Source organism: Oncorhynchus clarkii, chromosome 4 (genome assembly GCF_045791955.1).
Source record: "Oncorhynchus clarkii lewisi isolate Uvic-CL-2024 chromosome 4, UVic_Ocla_1.0, whole genome shotgun sequence".
Lineage (NCBI taxonomy): Eukaryota > Metazoa > Chordata > Actinopteri > Salmoniformes > Salmonidae > Oncorhynchus > Oncorhynchus clarkii.
The window spans coordinates 64,016,059-64,043,777 of NC_092150.1; the positions used below are offsets into that span (position 1 = coordinate 64,016,059).

Consider the following 27,719-nt stretch of genomic DNA (forward strand, 5'->3'; position numbering starts at 1 on the left):
AGAGGAGGATATGAGGACAGGTATCACTGATACGCACTACTCTTCACCAAAATGGCTGACGACTTCATTAGACTGAAGCTGTGAAATATTGACCTAGGGTATGAGACTCGTTCACACAACATCTCCACATAACTATCATGCACACTACAACCATGCACCACAACTGTTACTAGACAGTTTTATATATATATAAATACAGTACCAGTCAAAAGATAACACACCTACTCATTCAAGGGTTTTTCTTTATTTTTACTATTTCTACATTGTAGAATAATAGTGAAGACATCAAAACTATGAAACAACACATATGGAATCATGTTGTAACCAAAAAAGTGTTAAACAAATTCAAATATATTTTATATATGATATTCTTCAAAGTAGCCACTCTTTGCCTTGACAGCTTTGCACACTCTTGGCATTCTCTCAACCAGCTTCATGAGGTAGTCACCTGGAATGCATTTAAATGAACATATGTGCCTTTTAAAAGTTTAATTTGGGGAATTTCTTTCCTTCTTAATGCGTTTGAGCCAATCAGTTGTGTTGTGATAAGGTAGGGTTGGTAAACAGAAGATAGCCCTATATGGTGAAAGACCAAGTCCATATTAGTGCAAGAACAGCTCAAATAAGAAAAGAGAAATGACAGTCCATCATTAATTTAAGACATGAAGATCAGTCAATGTGGAACATTTCATGAACTTTCAAAGTTTATTCAAGTGCAGTTGCAAAAACCATCAAGCACTATGATGAAACTGGCTCTCATGAGGACAGCCACAGGAATGGAAGACCCAGAGTTACCTCTGCTGCAGAGTATAAGTTCATGAGAGTTACAAGCCTCAGAAATTGTCAAGTAACTGCACCACAAACTGCAGCTCAAATAAATGCTTCACAGAGTTCAAGTAACAGACACATCTCAACATCAACTGCTCAGAGGAAACTGTGTGAATCAGGCCTTCATGGTCGAATTGCTCCAAAGAAACCACTACTAAAAGACACCAATAAGAAGAGACTTGCTTGGGCCAAGAAACATGAGCAATGGACATTAGAGCGGTGGAAATCTGTCCTTTGGTCTGATGAGTCCAAATTTGAGATTTTTGGTTCCAACCGCCGTGTTTAGAATTCAAGGCACACTTAACCAGCATGGCTACCACAGCATTCTGCATTGATATGCCATCCCATCTGTTTTGCGCTTAGTGGGACTATCATTTGTTTTTCAACAGGACAATGACCCAAAACACACCTCCAGGCTGTGTAAGGCCCATTTGACAAAGAAGGAGAGTGATGGAGTGCTGCATCAGATGACCTGGCCTCCACAATCACCCGACCTCAACCCAATTGAGATGGTTTGGCATGAGTTGGACCGCAGAGTGAAGGAAAAGCAGCCAACCTCATGAAGCTGGTTGAGAGAATGACACTTGAATGAGTATGTGTGTCCAAACTTTTTACTGGTATTGTACATATATATATACACACACACGTATATATAATTCATATGCCATTTAGCAGATGCTTTTATCTAAAGTGACTTACAGTCATGCTTGCATACATTTCACGTAGGGGTTGTCCCGGGAGTCAAACCCACTACCCTAGCGTTACAAATGTCATGCTCCACCATCTGAGCTAAAGGACCCTTTTTAATGTCTGAACACGTTCATTACTGGCTACTACCCCTCTTTTCCTCCCCAACGCAACCCTGTAGTGTCTAAGAGACACAGCCAAGATAAACGGGACAACAAAACAATGCACAGCTGCCTCTAACACATAACACCATGGCCATAGACGGAAAGACTGTGTGGGCACGGTGAAGTAATTTAAGAGACATAAAAGAGGATGTTTGGCTGTTAAAAACGTTTTAAACAGAGCCTTTGGATATGACTCGGATAATCCAAGTCACTGAACAGATGCTCTAAGTTTAGGGATCGTAAGACTAGGTATCACTCCCTTATTAACTAACATCGTGTCCTTGCTCTCCATGTTGAATAAAACCCTCCCTGATCAAAGTAAGACATTGTAATCTCTACTTTTGCAGTGCCGTGTGTGTGTGTTCTCTGCTCTGCCGCCATCCCTTGAATTTAACAGTCCTATTCCACAGATTCCAGTTCCCCAGGGGCCTGCCCAGTTACAAAATCTTGACAGTAATCCACAGTGTTTTGCGGCATCAGCCCAGCCAGCAGGAACAAAAGCGCTGTGAGGAGCGGCGACTGATCACAGTCTGCTTGACCATAATGAGGTCCGGTGTTTAGCGTAGACTTGACCTACTGGGGTCCCTCACATTGACCTCATAACTACAGCTCTTAAGGTTTTCAGGAAGCATAGAGGGCCTAAGGATACGTGACAGCATTAACCGTGCCGTATTACCCACTTAATTGGCTACAGTTCAGTGCAGATAAAAGGAATTCAACAAAATCCTATTCAGACAGTGAAACATGGACATGTCGAGCTTGTGTTCTGAGTTTTTGCATCTTTAAAACATAGATCACTGATATCACAAAGACATATAGCAATACTCTCCATTACATAAGCAAGGCAGGCTGTTGAGTTCTTAGTATTGCCCTAGTTCACTCTGTAAGGCGATACAAAAGGGCAAAGGGGGTATATAATGGCATTAAGTCCACTAAGGCTTAAGAGCTTGGCCTTCTGTCATTATTGTCTGTGTGGATTATTGGTTTGAAATGTAGAGGCTTGGTGTCTTTCTGAGAAAATGTGCTTTGCTTCTCGTAAGATGCCTAGAATACTGCTGATATTTAGGAAAGTGTCTTTAATGGGCTTTGCCACATCCCTCTCTCACCTCAGTTCCACCCTACCCAAAACATTTTTCAGAGGGTCTACAGTGCCTTCAGAAATAATTCACACCCCTTGACTTTTTCCACGTATTGTTGGGTTACAGCCTGAATTGAAAAATAACTAAATTGAGAAAAAAAAATTGTCACTGGCCTACACACAATACCCCATAACGTCAAAGCGGAATTCTGTTTATTTTTCAACCCCTTTATTACGGCAATCCTAAATAAGTTCAGGAGTAAAAATTGTCTTAACAAGTCACATAATAATGTATGTAGACTCACTCTGTGTACAATAATAGTGTTTAACATGATTTTTGAATGACTACCTAATCTCTGTATGTACCCCACACATACAATTACTTATCTGTAAGGTCCCTCAGTCAAGCAGTGAATTTCAAACCTAGATTCAACCACAAAGACCAGGGAGGTTTTCCAATGCCTCGCAAGGAAGAGAACCAATAGGTAGATGGGTAAAAATAAAAAGCAGACATTGAATATCATGGAGCATGGTGAAGTTATTAATTACACTTTGGATGGTGTATCAATACACCCAGTCACTAAAAAAGATACAGGCGTCCTTCCTAACTCAGTTGTTGGAGAGGAAGGAACCGCTCAGGGATTTCACAATGAGGCCAATGGTGACTTTAAAACAGTTACAGAGTTGAATGGCTGTGATTGGAGAAAACTGAGGATGGATCAACAGCATTGTAGTTACTCCACAATACTAACCCAATTGATAGAGTGGGTATGCTTGTCATCAGCAAGGACTAGGGAGTTTGTGTTTGTTAGGGGGAAAAAAATATGGAATAGAGCTAAGCACAGGCAAAATCCTAGAGGAAAACCTGGTTCTGTCTGCTTTCCAACAGACACTGGGAGACAAATTCACCTTTCAGCAGGACAACAACCTAAAACACAAGGCCAAACATACACTGAAGTTGATTACCAAGACGACATGAAATATTTCTGAGTGGCCTAGTTACAGTTTTGACTTAAATCGGCTTGAAAAACTTTTGTCAAGACTTGAAAATGGCTGTTTAGCAATTATCAACAACCAACTTGACAGAGCTTGAATTTTTTTTTAAAGAATAATGGGCAAATGTTGCACAATCCAGGTGTGGAATGCTTTTAAAAGACTTACCCCAAAAGACTCACAGCTGTAATTGCTGCCAAACGTGTTGCTGACATGTATTGACATAGGGGGTTGAATACCTACGTAATCAAGACAAAAAAATGGTTTTGTTTTTTACAAATGTTAGAATTTTTCTTCCACTTTGACATTGGAGTATTTTGTGTAGTTCATTGACACATTTTTTTTTTTAAATCAATTTTAATCCCACATTGTAACAACAAAATGTTGAAAAGATCAAGTGGGGTGAATACTTTCTGAAGGCCATGTATAAGAAGTGGTGTGGAGGAGGCCAATCCAGGCATTCACTTCTACTGCCCACTGCAGGAGGATCACAGTCTCCTGCTAGATTTATACTGTTGTTTAAAGCCTGGCCTGAACCCAGGACAACTCAGGGAGGCTTGCGGGTAGTGAAGACTGAAGAGCAAGAGACCCATTCTAGTCTCAAACAGAGTCACATCGACAGGGCAAATATTGACCCATCTCTCTCTCGCTTGCTCCATCAGTAGCTGGTCCTTTGAGGGGAACCAGCCCATCTGATTGACAGTCCAGTGATTCACGCTTATTAGTGCATCACAGAGTCATTAGTGAGGCCTGCCAGAGTTCTGCTGCAGTTACCCCGGAGTCGTCTTTATCACCATGTCAACCACTAACCTCATTTCCACAGTCCCTTCCACCAGGCATTGTGACTCTCCCAGACTCTCTCAGCCCCTGAATGCTAATGTTAAACCCAGTTGAGGGCATATGAGTGAAAAGATTTCGTCCCCAAATCCAAAAGGCAAGGGCAGATAGTCCTTCTGGACTGTGGGGAGAGGGGGAGAGAAGTGGGGAACAAGGGGAGAGGAGGAGAGGGTTGAATAGGGTTGGGGCTGTCTGATCCCCCCTCCCCCGCAGAGCGGTTTGGTCTAGTGTGGCATTTGCTAGCTTTTCATTTTCTCCAGCGAGGTCATGAGTTAACCTCTCTCACAGTACAGCTATAGAGGGGACTGGGGAGCAGGTGAAGAGGATAACTGTAGCATGACAGCTGGGAAAACAATCTCCAAACTAGGGCCACTTTGATCCAGAGAGTTTGATCTCTGCACATGAGAAACTGATGGTGTCTCAGAGAAAAAAACATCACAACTTACAAAATGCAGAGAAAATTGTCGTGCCATGTTTCATTTTTGGGAAATAAAACAAGTGCATTGGAAAAAAATAAATAATAATAATAATGTTTTTCTCATGAATGCCCTCCCCTTTTGTGCAACAGTACCACTTAGAGGCCATTTGCTTTATACTGCAAGCAAAGCAATTCACAGTTTACAGTTTATTCAATAACTGCCAGACATTTTAAAAGCAATAACCATACAGTGTACTTAGCAGTTAGCGATCGATTTCTCTTTGATTTCAACATGTCAAAGAGAAATCAATAAAAGGTCCAAAAAAAGTTGGACACAATATTTGGCCTTTTGCGATTATATAATCATCAACATTCTCATCTGGTATCGTGTCCTTATTTCGACCTCAGAGATGCTTAAATTGTCACCATTAAATTGAATTGAAAGTATTACATTATACATTTATATTTCATGGTCATGTGAAAACATATTGGGGCGGCAGGGTAGCCTAGTGGTTAGAGCTGTTGGACTAGTAACTGGAAGGTTGCAGGTTCTAAACCCCTGAGCTGACAAGGTACAAATCTGTCATTCTGAACCTGAACAGGCAGTTAACCCACTGATCCTTGGCCGTCATTGAAAATAAGAATTTGTTCTTAACTGACTTGCCTAGTTAAATAAAGGTAAGAAATATCTGTACAGCATTAATAAAATCCCTGAATTTTTACATTACAGTAGTTCACAATAAAAATATCCCTGTTTTAGTGTCCCTTTTCAATATGTTTGATATAGGAGGTATAGTCCAAGTGCTGCAAAGACCTGGGTCAGCTTGCAGGCCCCATCACACACATCATAGCTCACCATAAAATGGCAAAAATACTTCTGAAACGTTTCACTTTGCCCCAACTCAAAACTCAGGGCAAGTTGAAACAAGCTGTGTGGTTGAATATCCTTTCATCCAAGTGGTTCAGTGATTACGTATTCAAGTTTCCAGTCAGATCTTTTTTCTTGGTTTGCTTCGATGAGATTCAAGTAGTACTGCCAAATATCCTTCAGAGAGAGAAAAATACTATTTCAAAACCATGAAAAGCCATGTAAAAAACTTTGCTCTGAGAGAGTACCTTGATTATAATTAGATTTGTTATGAATGACAGCAACATTAATCATGAAGGAATAGCATTGCTGTGGGTCTAGGGTAAGGATCATCAACTAGATTCAGCTGCGGGCCGATTTTTTCTTGAGCGGATGGTAGGGGGGCTGGAACATAATTACAAATCATTTGTAGGCAGCAAATTGACAGCAAGAAGCCCAAACCAATATAATATTTGACTAAAACATAATGATTTTCCGCCTAGCTTGCTTTTATATAGATCAAGTGTTTCTCTCTCTATTATGCGTGGAAACACTAGGGAATAGACTTCCAAAATGTATAATCATTTGGAGCTGATTTCCAGGGCTTTTTACAGTCTTTTATTTCCAACAATGAAAATCCCCTCGCTCCCTCCCCCCAAAATGACCGACAGTTGGGGAACCCTGGTCTAGGGATTTGTTAAGCTGTTGAGACTGAATGCGCCCTGTTTGAAAAAGTGTTGTCAAGATGTTTCTGATTCGTTCTCATTTTCCACATTGCTTTTCTTAACAGATTACCCCAGGAAGTAGAGCTACAAAGAGACTAACAGTGATTTTCAAAGGCTGGGCCCTCCCCACGGTTACATGTTTGAGCTCTCGTCTTTGGGGCATGCTGAAATCACATGTAAGCTAGTCTGAGCTCTATGCTGTATGAGCGAGAATCACATTGGGATTGCTCTGTTGAAACTGTACTTTAGTAAACCAAGCCAAGGACAGATCAGTGCTGACCTTATGAAAATAATAGGAGGGAAAGTGACAAAGCAGAACTGAAATCAGCCTCTGCATGGTAATCATGAAATAAGTTCAGCTTAACTACATCACCTTGAGAGGGTTAATGTTAGACATGAGGAGGATAATACACCATGAATGGATATTTCCAAATGAAAGTAGATTGTCCCAAACCCCTGGATAATGGTGGTTCACAAGTTAACTGAGTTCCCTACTTACCAGCAGCCCGTAGTCCTATGGGTCATAATGCTACATGTGGAAGGCTCTATTGTTGGAGTACGGCTCTTCTGCCTTTTTGATTGGAGTAACAGCCGGTGTGACAAACAGGGAACTAACCGGCTCCCCTTCAAAGCAAACAAATGATAATTTGGGTAAATAAATACATGGTTAAAGGCATTAATTCCTTAGTTCTTCCTCCATTGCATTAAGCCAGGTAATTATACAAACAAGCATTTTTGTGGCTGTGGGGATTCTAGCCAACACTGACAGTCAGGATAACACTGAACCCACAGGAGGTGAATGGGTCACATTGGTGGATGTCGATTGTCTGAGTAATTTGAGGTGGAGTTGAACACGATCTAAACGCGTCATTATAGTTGGAAAGGTACAAAAGGTCACTTAGCGTATGATGCCTCGTTCACACAATGATACTGTATGTAGGAAGTAGAGTTCAGAATTTGATGACAGATACAAATAATGTCCAAACCTCATCCTGACCCAGGCACTTACCAGACAAAAAATTTACTTTTACAAAAGAGTCTATGATTAAGTTAACAGCATATGATCTATTGAATACTATCGAATGCTATCAATACTATAAGTTAATCAATACTAGTTACTCCTTGATGACAGTCACTTCTCCAACGCAGAGCCTTGACGCTATCCAGTGACTCACCTTGCTGATCCTGCAAGAACTTTATGCTGTCTCTGTGAGTGTGGCCATAGAAATGCCCTGAGATGATCTCCCTGTAGTTGTGAATTATCTTCACAAGTCTCTCACTGTAGAGTTCTCTGACGGCCTTGGTGTTCCTGGCATAGGGCAAGTAACCCACTGGAACATGAGCAATGACAATAGGACTGGTTTGGAGTCAAACCTTGCTTTAAAAAAACACGTGTCAGTCTTCCATGTTATATCCTGTATAAGCAGTCTTCTGGTGCTTAGAATCCATGCAGGACAGAAGCCCTCCGCACCTTCATACTCGTCGCCAAACCCACTGGCTACAGGTTATCTACAAGTCTCTGCTAGGTAAAGCCCCGCCTTATCTCAGCTCACTGGTCACCATAGCAGCTCCCACTCGTAGCACGCGCTCCAGCAGGTATATCTCACTGGTCACCCCCAAAGCCAATTCCTCATTTGGTCGTCTTTCCTTCCAGTTCTCTGCTGCCCATGACTGGAACGAATTGCAAAAATCTCTGAAGCTGGAGACTCACATCTCCCTCACTAGCTTTAAGCACCAGCTGTCAGAGCAGTTTACAGATCACTGCACCTGTACATAGCCCATCTGTAAACAGCCCATCTATCCACCTACCTCATCCCCATACTGGTATTTATTTATTTTGCTCCTTTGCACCCCAGTATCTCTACCTGCGCATTCATCTTCTGCCGACCTACCATTCCAGTGTTTAATTGCTATATTATAATTACTTCGCCACCATGGCCTATTTATTTCCTTAACTTACCTCATTTGCACTCACTGTATATAGACTTTTTGTTTTCTTTTGTTCTACTGTATTATTGACTGTATGTTTTGTTTATTCCATGTGTAACTCTGTTGTTGTATGTGTCGAATTGCTACGCTTTATCTTGGCCAGGTCGCAATTGTAAATGAGAACTTGTTCTCAACTAGCCTACCTGGTTAAATAAAGGTTAAATAAAAAAATAAAAAAACCTGGCTAGATATTTTCTTTTACCTTTATTTAACCAGGAAGGGCTCATTGAGAGTAAAATCTATTTTTCAAGAGCGCCCTGGCCAAGATAGGCAACACCAAGTCATTACAAAAAAATTACAGACAGACAACATGAAAAACTACAAGTAATCTAGTAAAAACCATTGAATTCACAAGAGTATAAAACAGCAAATTAAAAACATTTGCAGGTCAGGGAATCAGCCTCAAAATCCTTCATCAGTGATTTAAAAACACAAATCGGGACAAGTTCTTCCAGTTTAAAAGTATTTTGTAAGGTGTTCCAAGACGATGGCGCAGAGTACATAAAAGCCCTTTTTACCAAATTCAGTTTGGATATATATTCCTTCTACTAAGTAATGTAGCTATTGTGCCTTCAGAAGGTATTCGCGACCCTTGAGTGTTTCCACATTTTGTTGTGTTACAAAGTGGGATTAAAATTGATTTGTCATTCTTCGGTCAACAATCTACAGTACTCAAAATACTCTAATGTCAAAGCGGAAGATAAATTCTAACATTTGTAAAAGAAAAGTAATGAAAAATAAAACACATATATCTTGATTAGATAAGTATTCAACCCCCTGAGTCTGGCTAGAACATGAGAGAACTCATTTTAGGCCTGCTGATCAGGCCTCTTGGTACTTTGCAATTATTTTTTGCATTGTTTTTAATGTCCATAAACATTATATATTGATAACCATTGTAAAACTCACAATAACTTGACCAAGCACACAATAACCTTACCTGACCGTCAATTTATTGTCCTGTGTGGCTCAGTTGGTAGAGCATGGCACTTGCAACACCAGGGTTGTGTGTTCAGTTCCCACGGGGGACCAGTACAAACAGAAATGTATACACTCACTACTTGAAGTTGCTTTAGATAAGAGCATCTGCTAAACGACTAAAATATACATTTTGTGAAGGAGGATTTTACTCTCAGTTGGTGCAGCCCAAGCTGTGATTGAAGCCTGAACACAATCCTATACCCCCAATAAAGTGACAGTGAATTTGAGTAACCCTGCAGGACACCCTAGAAATATCCTCATAGAGAATGGAGAAGGTCAAGAGGTCAAACAGTGCATTCAGAGAGTATTCACACCCCTTGACTTTTTTACAAATTTTGTTGTTACGAATTAAAAAATTATTCGATTGAGATTTTTTTTGTCACTGGCCTACACACAATACCCCTTAATGTCAAAGTGTAATCATGTTTTTATTATTTTTTATTATAATAAAATTAAAAGCTGAAAATGTCTTGAGTCAATAAGTATTCAACCCCTTTGTTATGACAAGCCTAAATAAGTTCATGAGTAAAAAATGTGCTTAACAAGTCACGTAATAAGTTGCATGGACTCACTCTGTGTGCAATAATAGTGTTTAATATGATCTTTGATTGACTAACTCATCTCTGTACCCCACACATGCAAGGTCCCTCAGTCGAGCAGTGAATTTCAAACACAGATTCAACAACAAAGACCAGGGAGGTTTTCCAATGCCTCTCAAAAAGGGTACCTAATTGGTAGATGGGTAAAAAATAATAAAAAGCAGACAATGAATATCCCTTTGGTCATGGTGAAGTTATTAATTACACTTTGAATGGTGTATCAATACACCCAGTCACTACAAAAATACAGGCGTCCTTCCTAACTCAGTTGCTGGAGAGGAAGGAAACCGCTCAGGGATTTCACCATGAGGCCAATGGTTACTTTTAAACAGTTTGAGTTTAAAAGCTGTGATAGGAGAAAACTGTGAATGGATCAACAACATTGTAGTAAGTCCACAATACTCACCTAATATCCAAGATGGCGTAGCACCCAATGTGGTGTGGACCTGCTTTTTCTCTAACATTTTTCTTTGCCTCTTACTGGAATCTCTCCAACATAAACTAGCCAGCTAACTAGCCAGCTAACGGTCATCAGCTAACCTTAGCTAGGAAAGCTCTCGCCAGTTTGTACAACGCAATTCAACCAGAGCATACCGGACCTATTTTGTTTTCTCTCCATATCCCTGGATTCCTATCGCAAGCTCTGAGCCTTCTCACCTTCCAACCTTCGCAGCTAACGTCCCCTGAATGCTAGCTGTCTAGAGCACAACGGACTGTTGGCTTACGAGGCCCATCGAATACATTCCGAAGCCACTAGCTAGCAGTCAGCTATCCTTTGCTAGCGGTCATCAGCTACCTTTATCCCGGACAACTCTCGCCAGTCTGTACAGCGTGACTCAAACCAGAGCTAGTCTGACTTATTCTTCCCGATATCTCCGGATTCCTACCGCAAGCTCTGAACCTATTTTTATTTTTAAACATTTTTATTATGATTATTATTATTTTTTCACCTGGAATTATAGCAGCTAACGACCCCTGAACGCACAGCCGCTGATCTGCGGCTTGCTAGCCATCTTAAGCACATTGGACTGCTGATTTAAGAGGCTCTTCGGACATATTTCTTCGGCCACTATACATATTTTGCCAATTGGCCCGGATTACCACACGAAACCCTGCTGATCCGTCCGTTTCTGTTAGCCTGCTAGCCCCGTGCCGCTAGCTGCTTGAAGACACGCACTGGACTTGTATGATCACCCGGCTATGCATGCCTTTCCCTAACGTCACCATGCCGTGTCGATTGCTGTTTTGGTTTGTATGTATTGTTTAATTTCACTGTAGAGCCTCTAGCACTGCTCAACCTGCCTCGGCTAACAATTTAGTTCCACCCCCCACACACGCAGTGACATCACCTGATTTAAATGCTATTTCTAGAGACAATATCTCTTTCATTATCACTATATGCACAGGTTTACCCCCACTGTATTCACATCCTACTCTACCTTTGTCTGTACATTATGCCTTGAATATATTCTACCGTGCCCAGAAATCTGCTCCTTTTACTCTCTGTTCTGAACATACTAGGCGTCCAGTTCTGTTAGCCTTTAGCCGTACCCTTATCCTACTCCTCCTCTGTTCCTCCAGTGATGTAGAGGTTAATCCAGGCCCTGCAGTGTCTACCTCCACTCCCACCCCCCAGGCTCTCTCATTTGTTGACTTCTGCAACCGTAAAAGCCTTGGTTTCATGCATGTTAACATTAGAAGCCTCCTCCCTAAGTTATTCACTGCCCTAGCACACTCCACCAATCCGGATGTCCTAGCCGTGTCTGAATCCTAGCTTAGGAAGACCACCAAAAACCTTGAAATTTCCATTCCTAACTATAACATTTTCCGACAAGATAGAACTGCCAAAGGGGGCGGTGTTGCAATTTACTGCAAAGATAACCTACAGAGTTCTGTCTTACTATCCAGGTCTGTACCCAAACAATTTGAGCTTCTACTTCTAAAAATGAACCTTTCCAGAAACAAGTCTCTCACCGTTGCCGCTTGCTATAGACCACCCTCTGCCCCCAGCTGTGACCTTGACACCATATGGGATTTGATTGTCCCCCCATCTATCTTCTGAGCTCGTGCTGCTAGGTGACCTATACATGCTTAACACCCCGGCCATCTTACAATCTAAGCTTGATGCCCTCAATCTCACACAACTATTCAATGAACCTACCAGATATAACCCCAAATCCATAAACACGGGCACCCTCATAGATATCATCCTAACTAACTCACCCTACAAATACACCTCTGCTGTTTTCAACCAAGATCTCAGCGATCACTGCCTCATTGCCTGCATCCGTAATGGGTCTGCGAGCAAACGACCACTCCTCATCACTGTCAAACACTTCTGCGAGCAGGCCTTTCTAATCGACCTGGCCGGGGTATCCAGGAACCACATTGACCTCATCCCGACAGTAGAGGATGCCTGGTTATTCTTTAAAAGTGCCTTCCTCACCATCTTAAAACCTCTTAAGTCTACCCCCTCCTTTTTCGAACATTCTGTTAAAAATCGCGCAACTTTTCAGCGTCCTGCTACTCATGCCAGGAATATAGTATATGCATATGATTAGTATGTGTGGATAGAAAACACTGAAGTTTCTAAAACTGGTTAAATCACGGCTGTGACTATAACAGATCGTGTGTTTCATCGAAAAGCGCAAGAAAAACTGCTCTCTGAAAGCTAAAAATAATTTCCATGCGTCACTTTCATGCGTTGTTAAAAGGGCACAAAATTAATTATGGACCCTACAGATTCCACACGATGTCGCCATTGTCGTCATTTTCCAGGGACTTTTTTGTTGGTAAATCCAACTAACTGGATTCAATTTCTTCCGGTCTCCACCAGGATGTTTTGAATGTGCACATTGGCAGCCATTGATTTGAAGACGAGCAGCTATTGAATATACATCGCCCTGTAATCATTTTGATGTATTAGTAAACGTTTATAATCTCTAAAGTTGGATTACAAAAGTATTTCGAAGTGTTTTGTGAAAGTTTATCGTCAACTTTTTTAATTTTAAAAAATTACGCTGCGTTTTAAAACAATGTTTTTTTCTGAATCACACAGCTTCCATAGAAAGCTATTTTGGGTATATATGGACCGATTTAAATTAAAAAAAGACCCAATAGTGATGTTTATTGGGCATATAGGAGTGCCAAGAAAGAAGCTCGTCAAAGGTAATGAATGTTTTATATTTTATTTCTGCGTTTTGTGTAGCGCCGGCTAAGCTAAATCTTTGTTTACGTCGCATTCAGGCATTTTGGGGTGTTGCATGCTATCAGATAATAGCTTCTCATGCTTTCGCCGAAAAGCATTTTAAAAATCTGACTTGTTGGCTAGGTTCACAACGAGTGTAGCTTTAATTCAATACCCTGCATGTGCATTTTGATGAACGTTTGAGTTTTAACGAGTACATTTAGCATTTAGCGTAGCGCATTTGCATTTCCAGGTGTCTACTTGAGACATCTGCGTCTCAAGTAGGAGCAAGAAGTTAAATAGGCATGCCCCATTCAAAAAATGTAGAACCAGGAATAGATATAGCCCTTGGTTCACTCCAGACCTGTCTGCCCTCTACCAGCACAAAAACATCCTGTGGCGTTCTGCATTAGCATCGAATAGCCCCAGTGATATGCAACTTTTCAGGGAAGTTAGGAACCAGTATACACAGGCAGTTAGGAAAGCTAAGGCTAGCTTTTTTAAACAGAAATTTGCATCCTGCAGTACAAACTAAAAAAAGTTCTGGGACACTAAAGTCCATGGAGAATAAGAGCACCTCATCCCAGCTACCCACTGCTCTGAGGCTAGGAAACACTGTTACAACTGACAAATCCACTATAAATGCTTATTGAAATTCTCAATTCTCTACGGCTGGCCATACTTTCCACCTGGCTACCACTACCCCGGTCAACTGCCTAGCACCCTCCACAGCAACCCGCCCAAACCCCCACCATTTCTCCTTCACCCATATCCAGATAGCTGATGTTCTGAAAGAGCTGCAAAATCTGGACCCCTACAAATCAGCCGGGCTAGACAATCTGGACCCTCTCTTTCTTAAATTATCTGCCGAAATTGTTGCAACCCCTATTACTAGCCTGTTCAACCTCTCTTTTGTATCGTCTGAGATTCCCAAAAATTGGAAAGCTGCCAGGGTCATCCCCCTCTTCAAAGGGGGAGACACTCTAGACCCAAACTGCTACAGACCTATATCTATCCTACCATGCATCTCTAAGGTCTTCGAAAGCCAGGTTAACAAACAGATTACTGACCATTTTGAATCACATCGTACCTTCTCCGCTATGCAATCTGGTTTCCGAGCTGGTCATGGGTGCACCTTAGCCACGCTCAAGGTCCTTAACGATATCATAACCGCCATCGATAAGAGACATTACTGTGTAGCTGTATTCATCGACCTGGCCAAGGCAATCACCACATTCTTATTGGCAGACTCAAAAGCCTTGGTTCCTCAAATGATTGCCTCGCCTGGTTCACCAACTACTTCTCTGATAGAGTTCAGTGTAATAGATAGAATACCTGGGGACAGTAGTCGTGGTTCCCGAGGGCGGGGTACACCGGCATGTCTAGGAGGAACTCCCTGATGGTTTGAGTCATGTTGCTGATGACTTGGATCACCACGTCTGTGGACAGCTCCCCTGATGGGACATGTGGAGGGTTGTCTCTGGTGAGAGGAATAAGCTCATTCAAATAACTTATTAGAGAGAGCCCAGGGCAGAATGAATGAAATAAAACAAAGATCTGCTAATGTGTTACCCATAAATCCCTGTAATCCAGGAGTTGTCTTTTTTCACATTTGAATCTAGGTGCAGTGGCAGGGCCTTTCACCAAAGCATCTTAATTATGCTTAACAAGCATTATACATGCCAATAAAATGTCAGGCTTAACCGATTAACTGTTTACACATGCAGTACAAGTCCTTTCGTGTTGTGTGATTAAAATGTTCAGGCCTTAGCATTTAGTGCATTTTTAGTAGCCTTTGCTATGCATGGCTCTTCATTCATATGCACACCTATCTGATGCGGAGTTGTCCCCACTGGTTGAACGTTGGCATAATGACTTTATAGCACTTGGTTTTAATATCAGCAGAAGTTATTGTATGGATGATTTATGGCCTATTAGGCTGCTGTGGAAATTACTTATTACATTTCGGTTCGAGACAAAGCCTAGAGCTGTTTCAAAACGATACACTATACAGACATTGTTCATGCTTCAGTGAGCAAATCACTGATTGGTTGCTTATTTTACAACAATTCCATCAGTAACAATATCATTGTTATTTATCCAATGACAGGAAGGAGGAAGCAATATGCTTTTGTTAGTTGTTTAACCTCTCAAAAGGTGCACAGGCTACTTCTCCATTAGCGTTGTATATGAAACAGGAAAAAACTAATCCACATTAACACCACATGTTGTTTTCCATACCATATAAAGCTACAAACCTTGTCCAGATCATAAACTCTCAACTTGTTTCATGTGCTGGAAGCTGACAGGATGAGCTGGTAGAGTCACACATGAAGTTTCCAAAAAGACCAGGGTTTGAGGCTGGGACACCCTTAGAGGAGAACACACTTTGGTGTATTCATCAGTCACATGGTAGGGGGGATCAAAATGCAGGTCAGAGATGTGCCAGAATCTCCCTGAAATTGAAATATTATTGGGCATGTTATATCAATCTATTTTATTACATGTAGGGGATTATGTAATTCATGCTAGTCAGGATTTGTTAATTATAGGTGTTACGAATTCCTTTTGGCCCGACAGTCTAGGGGGGGTGGTAATGAGACGCGTAACATAACTCATGCAAATTATAATTGTGACAAAGTAAAAGTGTGAACGTAATAACCAGGACAACTGAAATCTACCGTCAAACTCAAGGTTTAATTGATAAACACACGGTAATGGGGGGAGCAGGAAAAGGGGCTGAGCTGGACCCAAGGAAAGAAACAAATATGCAAAAACACCACTAAGCTAGACTAGCCTACTTTAACAACAGCTAACTAACCAACCAAAAATACAGTGGGTGGTCCGCCCAGTTCTAACTAGTGTATATAACAAAGTTCACCTACGGGTAGTGTATGCCCATGGGCGACTTGTCTTGGTTTCCCCTTTTCCCACCAGCAATTAAATACAAACACCATAACCAAAAACAATACTCACAGGTGATGACAAAGTGCTATGGAGGTGCTCAAACAAAAGGAGAGGTTTAAGACACAAAGAGAGAGAGTTGAAAAACAGAGGTCTACAAACATGGCATTTACAAAGAGATTGAGCTACTGAAATCTATGAAGAACAGAGATCTACCAACATGGCATTTACAAAGATATTGAGCTCCAGAGCAAACAAATGATGGGGTTTTTAAACCATGGGGAAGGAACTGTGATAGGGTAGGAAACAGGAGGAGGTGTGTCTTCTGATTGATGGGTTGATTGTTGACTGATTGGGGAGTGATGATTTTCACCTGTGGAGGGGAGAAGGAGAGAAAAGAAACACAGGATACACAGACACAGGATACCTGTATCCGTAACACTCCCACCCTTAAAAGAGCAACCCTAGTGGTTGCGACCACAGTATTACCATGAATACTCACAACAATAACAAAGTCAACCAAAACATACAAAAATCATTACACACGAGACAAAGCATCTGCCAACACATTATCTGAACCCTTTTTGTGGCGGATCTCCAAATTATAATTTTGTACAATCAGCGCCCAACGCATAAGGCGCTGGTTCTGGTTGTACATCCGGTGGAGAAAAACTAAGGGGTTATGGTCAGTATATACAATCACGGGTAGGGCACTGGAACCAATGTATACTTCAAAGTATTGCAGAGCCAACAAAGCAAGAGCTTCTTGTTCTATTGTCGCATAGTTTGTTTGACATTTATTAAATTTACGTGAAAAATAACAAACAGGATGATCCACTCCACTCTGGTCCTGCTGCAGTAGAACAGCACCAGCACCTCTGGCACTAGCATCTACCTCAAGTTTGAATGGTTGTTCAAAATCCGGAGCAGCAAGTACAGGGGTACTACATAAGAGTGCTTTCGCAAATTCAAAAGCACTCTTACAATCAGGGGACCACACAAATGGTCTAGCCGGACTAAGCAAATCGGTCAATGGAGCAACTACCGCAGAGACATTTTTACAGAAGCTACGGTAGTAGCCAACCATCCCTAAAAAGCGCCGTAGCTCTCGTCTGGTGGTAGGTGCAGGGAATGCAGTTATAGCCAAGACCTTGGCATCAACAGGGCGCACCTGTCCATGGCCAACCTCTTTACCGAGATAGGTAACAGTAGCCTTCCCAAACTCACACTTTGCCAAGTTCAGGGTTAGAGAAGCAGCTGCCAACCGTTCACATACTACCCTTAGCGAGTCAACATGATCTGACCACTCAGATGAATAAATCACTAGGTCATCAAGGTATGCACTACAATTAGGAACGCCAGCTAATACGGAGTTAACCAGTCGTTGGAAAGTGGCTGGTGCATTTCGCATCCCAAAAGCCATGACTGAGTACTGAAGGAAGTTGTCTGGGGTCACAAAGGCAGAAATCTCAGAAGCACGTGAAGTTAACGGAACCTGCCAGTAACCTTTTGAAGAGGTCCAACTTGGTTACATACTTAGCAGCACCAATAGTGTCGATACAGTCGTCCAGTCTGGGTAACGGGAACGAATCTGGCGTTGTGACAGAATTGACCTTTCGATAATCCGTACATAACCTGGACGTACCATCAGGTTTAGGAACCAAAATGCAAGGAGAACTCCAAGGACTGGAACTTGGCGTAGCCAGGTCATTCTCCAACAAATATTTCACCTCATCCCTCATTATCTTCCTCTTGGAAGCGTTGATACGATATGGGTGTTGCTTGATAGGTGTAGCATTTCCAACATTAATGTCATGTTCCAACACATTTGTGCGAGTAGGAACGTCATTAAAGAGACATGGAAAACTGTGTAGTAGCCTCACAATATCATTGGCCTGTTCATCCGTTAAATGAACCAGACCTGACTGGATAGACAGCAGCATTTCTGAGTTGGGCAATCTAACACACTGCTGTTGAGTATTGCGCAACTCCAATCCATCTACATCATCAATGACAGTCCACTATCATCGCAGTAGTAGCAGAGGAGACTGCAGTACCTTCCTCAGTTTTTGAACTCTCTAACTGTGTGATGGGTCGGGTGTGGTAAGCTTTCAACATGTTAATGTGACACACACGAGATTGGCGTTGTCTATCAGGAGTTTGAAGCACATAGTCAGTTTCACTTATTTTCTTTTCAATCAAATAAGGACCAGAGAAACGAGCTGACAGTGAAGATCCTGGAACAGGTAATAACACCAGTACTTGGTCACCTGGCTGTAGTGGACGAGAAACAGCCTCTTTATCATAGTGTCTTTTCATGCTCCTCTGTGAGGAAGACAGAGCTTCCTTTGCTAGAGCACAAGCTTGGTGTAGGCGCTCACGAAAGCGACTAACATAGTCCAACACATTCTCATCTCTGGTACACAACTCTTGGGACAAGAACTGTCTTTAAGGACTTTCATTGGTCCTCTCACTGTGTGACCAAACACTAGTTCAGCCGGGCTGAAACCTAGGGACTCCTGCACAGTTTCACAAGCAGCAAACAAAACTAGAGGAACTCCCTCATCCCAATCTTTCTCAGATTCCAAACAATATTTACGTAGCATAGACTTCAGTGTCTGATGCCATCTTTCAAGCGCACCCTGAGACTCTGGGTGATAGGCGCTTGACACACGATGTGAAATTGATAAGCATTTTAACACCTGCTTGAAGAGCTTGGATAGGAAATTGGTACCTTGATCGCTTTGTACCACCTTAGGTAACCCAAATGTCGTGAAGAATTTTATTAAGGCTTTACTCACTACCGGGGCTGTAATCCTTCTCAGAGGAATAGCCTCGGGGTATCTTGTAGCCATACACATTATCGTTAACAAAAACTGGTTACCCGATTTTGTCGTCGGTAACGGTCCGACACAATCAACCACCACATGCTCAAATGGTTCACCTATGACAGGTATAGGACAAAGAGGAGCAGGAGGAATAACCTGATTTGGTTTTCCTGTTATCTGACAGGTGTGGCATGTCCGACAGAACTGAGCCACATCTTGTTTTAAACCCGGCCAAAAGAAATGTCGAAGGATCCGATCATACGTCTTTGTAATTCCGAAATGACCAGACCACTGGTGATCATGAGCAAGGGATAACACATTTTGTCGAAAGGCTGTAGGAATCACTATTTGGTAAACAGCATTCCAATCTCCACCCGCGTCGACATGGGATTTCCATTTACGCATGAGGAGATTACCATCAATGAAGTAAGCCACATTCTTCTTCTTCACCTCTTCCAATGAGACAACACTAGTAAAACATTTAGCAAGTTTGTCGTCAACCTTTTGGTTAGCAATCAGCTGCTCACGAGTGACTGGTAACTGTATTGCATCAGCAATAAGTTCAACGTTCTTTAATTCTTTCCTGGGCTGTTTGTCAGAGGTGATCAATTTCTCAGAGGTATCACACAATCCATCCTCTTGATCATCCTCTTTGAACAGAACAGTGTTCGACAAATCTATCACGTCACCCTTTTGTAGTGCCTGAGCACGAGTGACAGCACAAGCGGGGAACACATGTGGATAACTCTGTGCCAGCTCAATAGAGAGAGAGTGGTCACTTTTATCCAATACTTCCAATACGGGTACTACCTTTCCTCCGGCAATATCATTACCCATTATAAAGGTCACACCTTTCACTGGCAACTTAGGACGTACCCCCACTCTGAATATTCCACTGATTAACTCAGTGTACTTTCACAAAGTGCAACGGCACTGGGACAAAACCCATTTCAATACTCTGCACTAACACACTGGCACCACAGTATGTATCGTCAGATAAGGGCAACACATCAGACAATATAAATGACTGCGCCGCACCAGTATCTCTAAGGATTTTAACCGGACGCTGAGACGCTTCGTCATTCGTTAGGGACACAAACCTCTCGGAAATGAATGGTTCATAACTGCGGTCGGGGACTGAGACTTTCAAACTACAGTTACCCTGAGGCACCTGTTTTGTTGCAGACCTCACAACCGTACGAATTAGAGCAACACCTGTTGGCGGCTTGGCACGAAGAGGCATCCCTTGTTTGCGTTTAAGCATGAAGCAATCATTAATCATATGTCCCACTTTATGACAATAGAAACAGGAACGCTCATTCTTCTGGCGTGCTTGATATACTACTGCTGGCCGACTAGGGCTAAAGGTAGGAAACTCAGTGGTTCTACTCTCAGTTTGAGCCGAAAACACACTCTTGTGCGTCAACACAAACTCGTCTGCCAACACAGACGCTTCTGCCAGGGAGGATACTTTCTGTTCGTTTAGGTAAACTAGAATGCGTTCGGGTAAGCAATTTTTAAACTCTTCCAACAAGATTAACTCCCGGAGAGAGTTGAAATCAGTTACCTTACTAGCAGCATGCCATTTATCAAACAGATTTCCCTTGTCTCTAGCAAATTCCACATAAGTCTTACTAGAAGACTTTCTATGAGACCTAAATCTCTGTCGGTATGCCTCAGGCACAAGCTCATAGGCACGAAGAACAGTAGCTTTGACCACTTCATAATTCAAACTGTCCTCTAGAGGTAGCGCTGACAAAACCTCTTGGGCTTTACCAGTTAATTTACACTGAATAGGCACCATACCTCTTCAGGCCACTTCAATGCTACGGCTATACGCTCAAATACACAAAAATAGGAGTCAACCTCTGACTCTCTGAACAAAGGTACTAAGGCAATCTGCCTACTAATGTCAAACGTGTTTGAGGACACAGCAGGTGAGGACGGCTCACTAATAGGCACAGTAGGAACGAAGGCTAGCCTCGCTGTCTCTGCCTCCAGTTCCATCTGGCGCATTTTAAACGTCATCTGCCTCTGTTCTCGTTCTTTTTCTGCCTCAATTTTACACATCTCCAAATCTAAATGCCGCTGTTCTCTTTCTGCCTCAATTTTGCACATCTCCAACTGGAGAGTCTCTCGCCTAATTTGGGCTCTCTCTTCCACCTCTAGTTGTAACTGTGCTAAACGGACATCCCTCCTGGCATCACCGTTTGACAGTGAGGAGCGTGGATCAAAATGGGACAATGTGGCTGGTGTTTTAGCCTCACCCTCATTATCAGACACCAATGGGCTTACAGGAGCAGCAACATCCCCTACAGGGGTAGTATGCTCAGGCAGCGGTAACACAAGCACTAGCTCTTCCAACAATACATTCCACATTCTGTGGAATCGATACTGAATAATGGTCAGCCAAGGTCATTAAATCAACTCTACGACATTTGTCAAAAACCTCCCACAAAGGGTTATCCAAAAAGGATTTCAAATCAAAAGTAGCCATCTTAAACTACTTCACAAGAGCCAACGAAAATAGCAAACACTAATGCTACTTCAGCTATGACGCTCAACACTGAACTATACCACTATCAACATGAGCGGCATGGGTGTCAGTAAAGACAGATCCCGGATGAGGCTCCACTTATGTTACGAATTCCTTTTGGCCCGACAGTCTAGGGGGGGGTGGTAATGAGACGCGTAACATAACTCATGCAAATTATAATTGTGACAAAGTAAAAGTATGAACGTAATAACCAGGACAACTGAAATCTACCGTCAAACGCAAGGTTTATTTGATAAACACACGGTAATGGGAGGAGCAGGAAAAGGGGCTGAGCTGGACCCAAGGAAAGAAACAAATATGCAAAAACACCCCTAAGCTAGACTAGCCTACTTTAACAACAGCTAACTAACTAACCAAAAATACAGTGGGTGGTCCACCCAGTTCTAACTAGTGTATATAACAAAGTTCACCTACGGGTAGTGTATGCCCATGGGCGACTTGTCTTGGTTTCCCCTTTTCCCACCAGCAATTAAATACAAACACCATAACCAAAAACAATACTCACAGGTGATGACAAAGTGCTATGGAGGTGCTCAAACAAAAGGAGAGGTTTAAGACACAAAGAGAGAGAGTTGAAAAACAGAGGTCTACAAACATGGCATTTACAAAGAGATTGAGCTACTGAAATCTATGAAGAACAGAGATCTACCAACATGGCATTTACAAAGATATTGAGCTCCAGAGCAAACAAATGATGGGGTTTTTAAACCATGGGGAAGGAACTGTGATAGGGTAGGAAACAGGAGGTGTGTCTTCTGATTGATGGGTTGATTGTTGACTGATTGGGGAGTGATGATTTTCACCTGTGAGGGGAGAAGGAGAGAAAAGAAACACAGGATACACACAGACACAGGATACCTGTATCCGTAACAATAGGTAACACAACTCAGTGGCCAGTTTATTAGGTAAACCCATCAAGTACCGGGTCGGACCCCCCATTGACTCCATAACATCCTGAATTATTTGGGACATGGATTCTACAAGGCATGGCATTCAAACATTGCTTAATTGGTATCAAGGGACCTAACATGTGCCAGAAACATTACCTACACCATTACACCACTGCCACCAGCTTGTACCGTTGACACCAGGCAGGATGGGGACATGCGACTCCTGCTGCTTAAGCCAAATACACAAAATTCTAAATCACACAATTAGTATCATACAATGCACAATACATGTATAGATCTAGGCATTGGGGACTGTCTAATTTTGTTATGATGTTTTAAAATATTGCGGACAGGCAGAGATATAGAGAATGAAGTAGGGTTAGTACTGAATCATTATCTTCAACATTGTTACCTTCCATTACAGAACTTTGCTTGTGTGTGGATTGAGGCCTATACATTCAAATCATTGGTTTCTCCATTGTATTGACATTTCCTTATTTATATTGTGGATGGGGTTTCTGTGGACCAAAGGAAAGTCTACAAAACTATAAGCAAACCAGCATTTGTATTGGATACATGAAATTGTGATGACACTGATTAATGAATCTTGCACACTGTCTATTAGATTTTTAAAAATCCCCTTATTTTACCAGCTAAGTTGACTGAGAACACATTCACATTTACAGCAACAACCTGGGGAATAGTTACAGGGGATGAATGAGCCAATTGTAAACTGGGGATGATTAGGTGACCGTGATGGTATGAGGGCCAGATTGGGAATTTAGCCAGTACACCTGGGTTAACAACCCTACTCTTACAATAAGTGCCATGGGATCATTAGTGTGCACAGAGAGTCAGGACACCCGTTTAAGTCCCATCTGAAAGACAGCACCCTACACAGGGCAATGTCCCCAATCACTGCACTGGGGCATTGGGAAATTAATTATTTTTAGACCAGAGAAAAGGGTGCCTCCTACTGGCCCTCCAAAACCCCTTCCAGCAGCATCTGGTCTCCCACCCAGGGACTGACCAGGACAAAACCTACTTAGCTTCAGATGCAAGCCCACAGTGGGATGCAGGGTGGTATGCTGCTGGAATGTATATTAAATTGTTTGGTAAAATATGCTTAACCTTTTTAGTAATTACCCATAATTCTACACATTTTAATACTTGTACTTCCAATTTTGATCATCATGATTTAGCGACTGTAAATAAAATGTGTTGATCTACCGGGATTTGTTTTTTAAACGTTCTGTTCTGTCTACTTGGATTCAAGAGATTAGTAGCCTATGGTTGCCTTAAACTTTCGCAGGCTGTTATGTTCTTTTGTTAAAGTATTTGCAATTTTGATGGTATAATATAGTTTTGATAAATATAAACTCAGAAAAAAAAGAAACGTCCTCTCACTGTCAACTGCGTTTATTAAAGGCAAACTTAACATGTATAAATATTTGTACACGGGCTTAGTAAATATTGCAAAAGAAAATCAATGATTTTTACTTAAAATAATAGGTTTTACTTAACACTTATATGTGTTGTAAAAGACTGGCATTTGCAAATAAAAATCCAGGGTAATATGCTGCTAAATTTGAACAAATATTTCTAAGTAACAACCATCAACTTAAAAATATGATATTCAAAATATCATTATTATGTTGGACTAACATGCTAGATCAAGTTCTGAACTTATATTGTGCTCAATGGACCTCCTAATTTTTACCCCTTTTTCTCCCCAATTTCGTGGTATCCAATTGTTGTAGTAGCTACTATCTTCGCTACAACTCCCGTACGGGCTCGGGAGAGACGAAGGTTGAAGTCATGCGTCCTCCGATATACAACCCAACCAATTTCTAAGTAACAACCATCAACTTAAAAATATGATATTCAAAATATCATTATTATGTTGGACTAACATTATGTTGGACTAACATAGATCAAGTTCTGAACTTATATTGTGCTTGGACCAGCTCAATGGACCTCCTAATTTTTACCCCTTTTTCTCCCCAATTTCGTGGTATCCAATTGTTGTAGTAGCTACTATCTTCGCTACAACTCCCGTACGGGCGTATAAATATTTGTACACGGGCTTAGTAAATATTGCAAAAGAAAATCAATGATTTTTACTTAAAATAATAAATAATAGGTTTTACGAATATTTCTAAGTAACAATAGACGAAGGTTGAAGTCATGCGTCCTCCGATACACAACCCAACCAAGCAGCACTGCTTCTTAACACAGCACGCAGCACGCATCCAACCCGGAAGCCAGCCGCACCAATGCGCCGGAGGAAACACCGTGCACCTGGCCACCTTGGCTAGCGCACACTGCGCCCACCCCGCCACAGGAGTCGCTGGTGCGCGATGAGACAAGGACACCCCTATAGACCAAGCCCTCCCTAACCCTCCCTAACCCGGGCGACGCTAGGCCAATTGTGCATTGTGTCGCCCCACGGACCTCCCGGTTGCGGCCGGTTACGACAGAGCCTGGGCGCGAACCCAGGAACTCTGATGGCACAGCTGGCGCTGCAGTACAGCGCCCTTAACCACTGCGCCACCCGGGAGGCCCTCAATGGACCTCCTCTTGATCTCTCTCCTCTGGAAAGGCCATGCAGCAGGTAAGGACCAAATTATAACTTGGAATGTAGTTTGGATCTCTCTACACATATTTTCGACGTGTGTCGAAGTGTCGAAAATATTTGTGAAAAACTTTAACTAATATTCTTCAAGTACGAAAAGCTTCTAGCTGGCTATATTGCTAGAGTACGTTATATTTTGCAAGTTGATAAGCTAGCTAGTTAACGGCCGTGATGTCTGTATAGTTAGCTAGTGGTGGGCATGCTACTAGCTAGTTAACGGCCGTGATGTCTGTATAGTTAGCTAGTGGTGGGCATGCTACTAGCAAGCTGTATTGTTAGCTAGTGGTGGGCATGCTAGTAAGTTAGCAGGGCATTTACTCGCCTCGGCGCTGTTTCTAACCTTTGTCATTTTTGTGTACGTTATATATTGACCGAAATCGCTATGTGACATATTAGCTACCCAGCGTACCAAAAAGTGCATTGTCAGCAAACATTACAGTAGAACTGAACACATGGTTCCCCTGCAATGTAATATTTGCCTGCTAGTCAAGCTAGCCAGGCAGACAGGAACGAACCATACGTAGCTAGCTAACTACACTGTCTAGCTACACCTGTCCTTGCGGAAACCTTGTTGTTCATATATTCACAACATGTTCAAGGCAGCACTGCAAACGTTGACCTTGTGCAGTAGTTACCTAGCTAAATGAAATAACTGGGCTGGCTAGTAAGATGGATAACAAGCAGCTCTTCCAAATCAGCTAGGATTGCGATGTTTCTGCTAGCTATCTAAAGCTGAAGTCATTCGAGTTTTATTTTCCTGACATTGTCATAGATTTTAATACAACTCCTCTTCTTTAGAGTATAGGTATTCAGACGTTCCTGGGTACTGGACAGACCATCTTTTCCAGAATACATTGACATGGTATGTAAATATTGTAATGAAACAGCAGGGAGCAGGTCTCGAATCCTCTCGACCTTCGAGCCCGAGGTCCGGCGCGCTATCGACTGTGCCGCAAAAGCATGCTCGTGCGGCCGGGTCGATTTCCGCGCTTATAAACCCAGGGTCGTTACAATATATTTCTGTTGTCATTGTAGCTCATATAAGGGCTTGTAGGGCCCTATGATTTCCGCAATGCTGAAAACTCCGACGGAATCCAGAAATGTAAACAGAATACACGGTACCCCTCGGACAGGATACACAATATATTTTTATTACAGTAACCCAACATTAGTGTGAAGAATAGGTATTAGATATATACTGTATTTGTTTATCACCCAAATGGATTGAACACATTAAGCAACAAAAAGTTATAATGGAATTCCGGACAATAAAACGGCATTTGGGGGAAAAAAGAACAAGGATTTTATAGGGCCCTATTAGTGTTTTACACAATGCGTTGTCACCCAGGCAGGTATTGACAATGTGTGTCTTCCTTATTTTAAAAGGAGATAGCATATGGGATGTGTAAGTAATAATGTTTTAAGCTTATGTATACACAAAAAAATAATTGATTTTATTTTAATTCCGTCGGGATCCGTAGGGATATAAGATCTGCAGTTTTCCTGCATTCAAGTACAAATATGTGACAACCACAACATTGTGAGTGTTAAAATGGCAAAGACCTTCTCATATCGAAGACAAAATGTCGTTCCGGCCCTTTCTGTGAAGGACTTCAATGAAAGATGGCCAACCCTGTTTGAACCCACTCAGGTACAAAATACAGCCGAAGGAAAATAGTCAATGTAGGTATACATCTTTATTTATTTAAATATTTTGTTGTCTTGACCTAGTATTATAATCTACAATTCAACATGCATTAAAGATTAGTCTGAACATTCTCACTCTACACAAGCTTTGGGAGGGGTTCCCAATAGCATTCTGGCTCTCGGATCATCTTTTGTACTTATCTGTTCAGAAGATGTTTTCTCTCTCTCTCTCTCAGATTAAGGAAGAGTTCAGAAGAATTACAACTGTTTCTCTTGAGTCCACCTTTATGCAGAAGCTGGACGAATATACACCAACATGTTTTGACTTGTTTAAGTCAAAAGGAGCTGCTATAAAGGTGGTTTGTAACAGTATAGACTTTACGTCCGTCCCCTCGCCCCGACCTGGGCGCCTACCAGGGACTCTCTGCACACGTCAACAGTCACCCTCGAAACATCGTTACCCATCGCTCCACAAAAGCCTGTCAAAATAATATGTGCATATGGAGTCAGGTTTAAGGGAGAATTTGGCATATATTTTGTAACAAATGTGCAATGTATGTTTTGAAACCCCATGTTTTGATTAATCTAAAACAGTTTGAATGAGGTTGTATTTGAGCTAAGGTTCATATTGTGCTTTGTGTAAAGTCTATTTAGACAAATCGTTAATTTACGTTTCTGTTAAAATATTGCTTTGTTGTTAAGGGGCACACAGACCACCAGAAAATCTTTGCCAATCTGTACACGATGTGCGGTCAAAGTGCTAATCCCAAACTATCACATACAACTTTATGCAGTTGTGAAGATCTATAATTATTTGTAGTTAGGTGCAAGCTATCTGGATGTAACTTTACCTAAGGAGGCAAGGTGTAGTTATACCCAGAATGCTTACAGATGACAAAATATGAATGCCTAAGGAGTAAGGTTT

The 27,719-nt window shown here is 41.8% G+C and overlaps 1 pseudogene; it reads right to left on the minus strand.

Annotated features, from left to right (window-relative positions):
- Positions 1–5,761: 5,761 nt before the first annotated feature.
- On the minus strand, positions 5,762–27,259 carry LOC139408024 (cyclic GMP-AMP phosphodiesterase SMPDL3A-like; annotated as a pseudogene).
- Between the last annotated feature and the right edge of the window lie 460 nt (positions 27,260–27,719).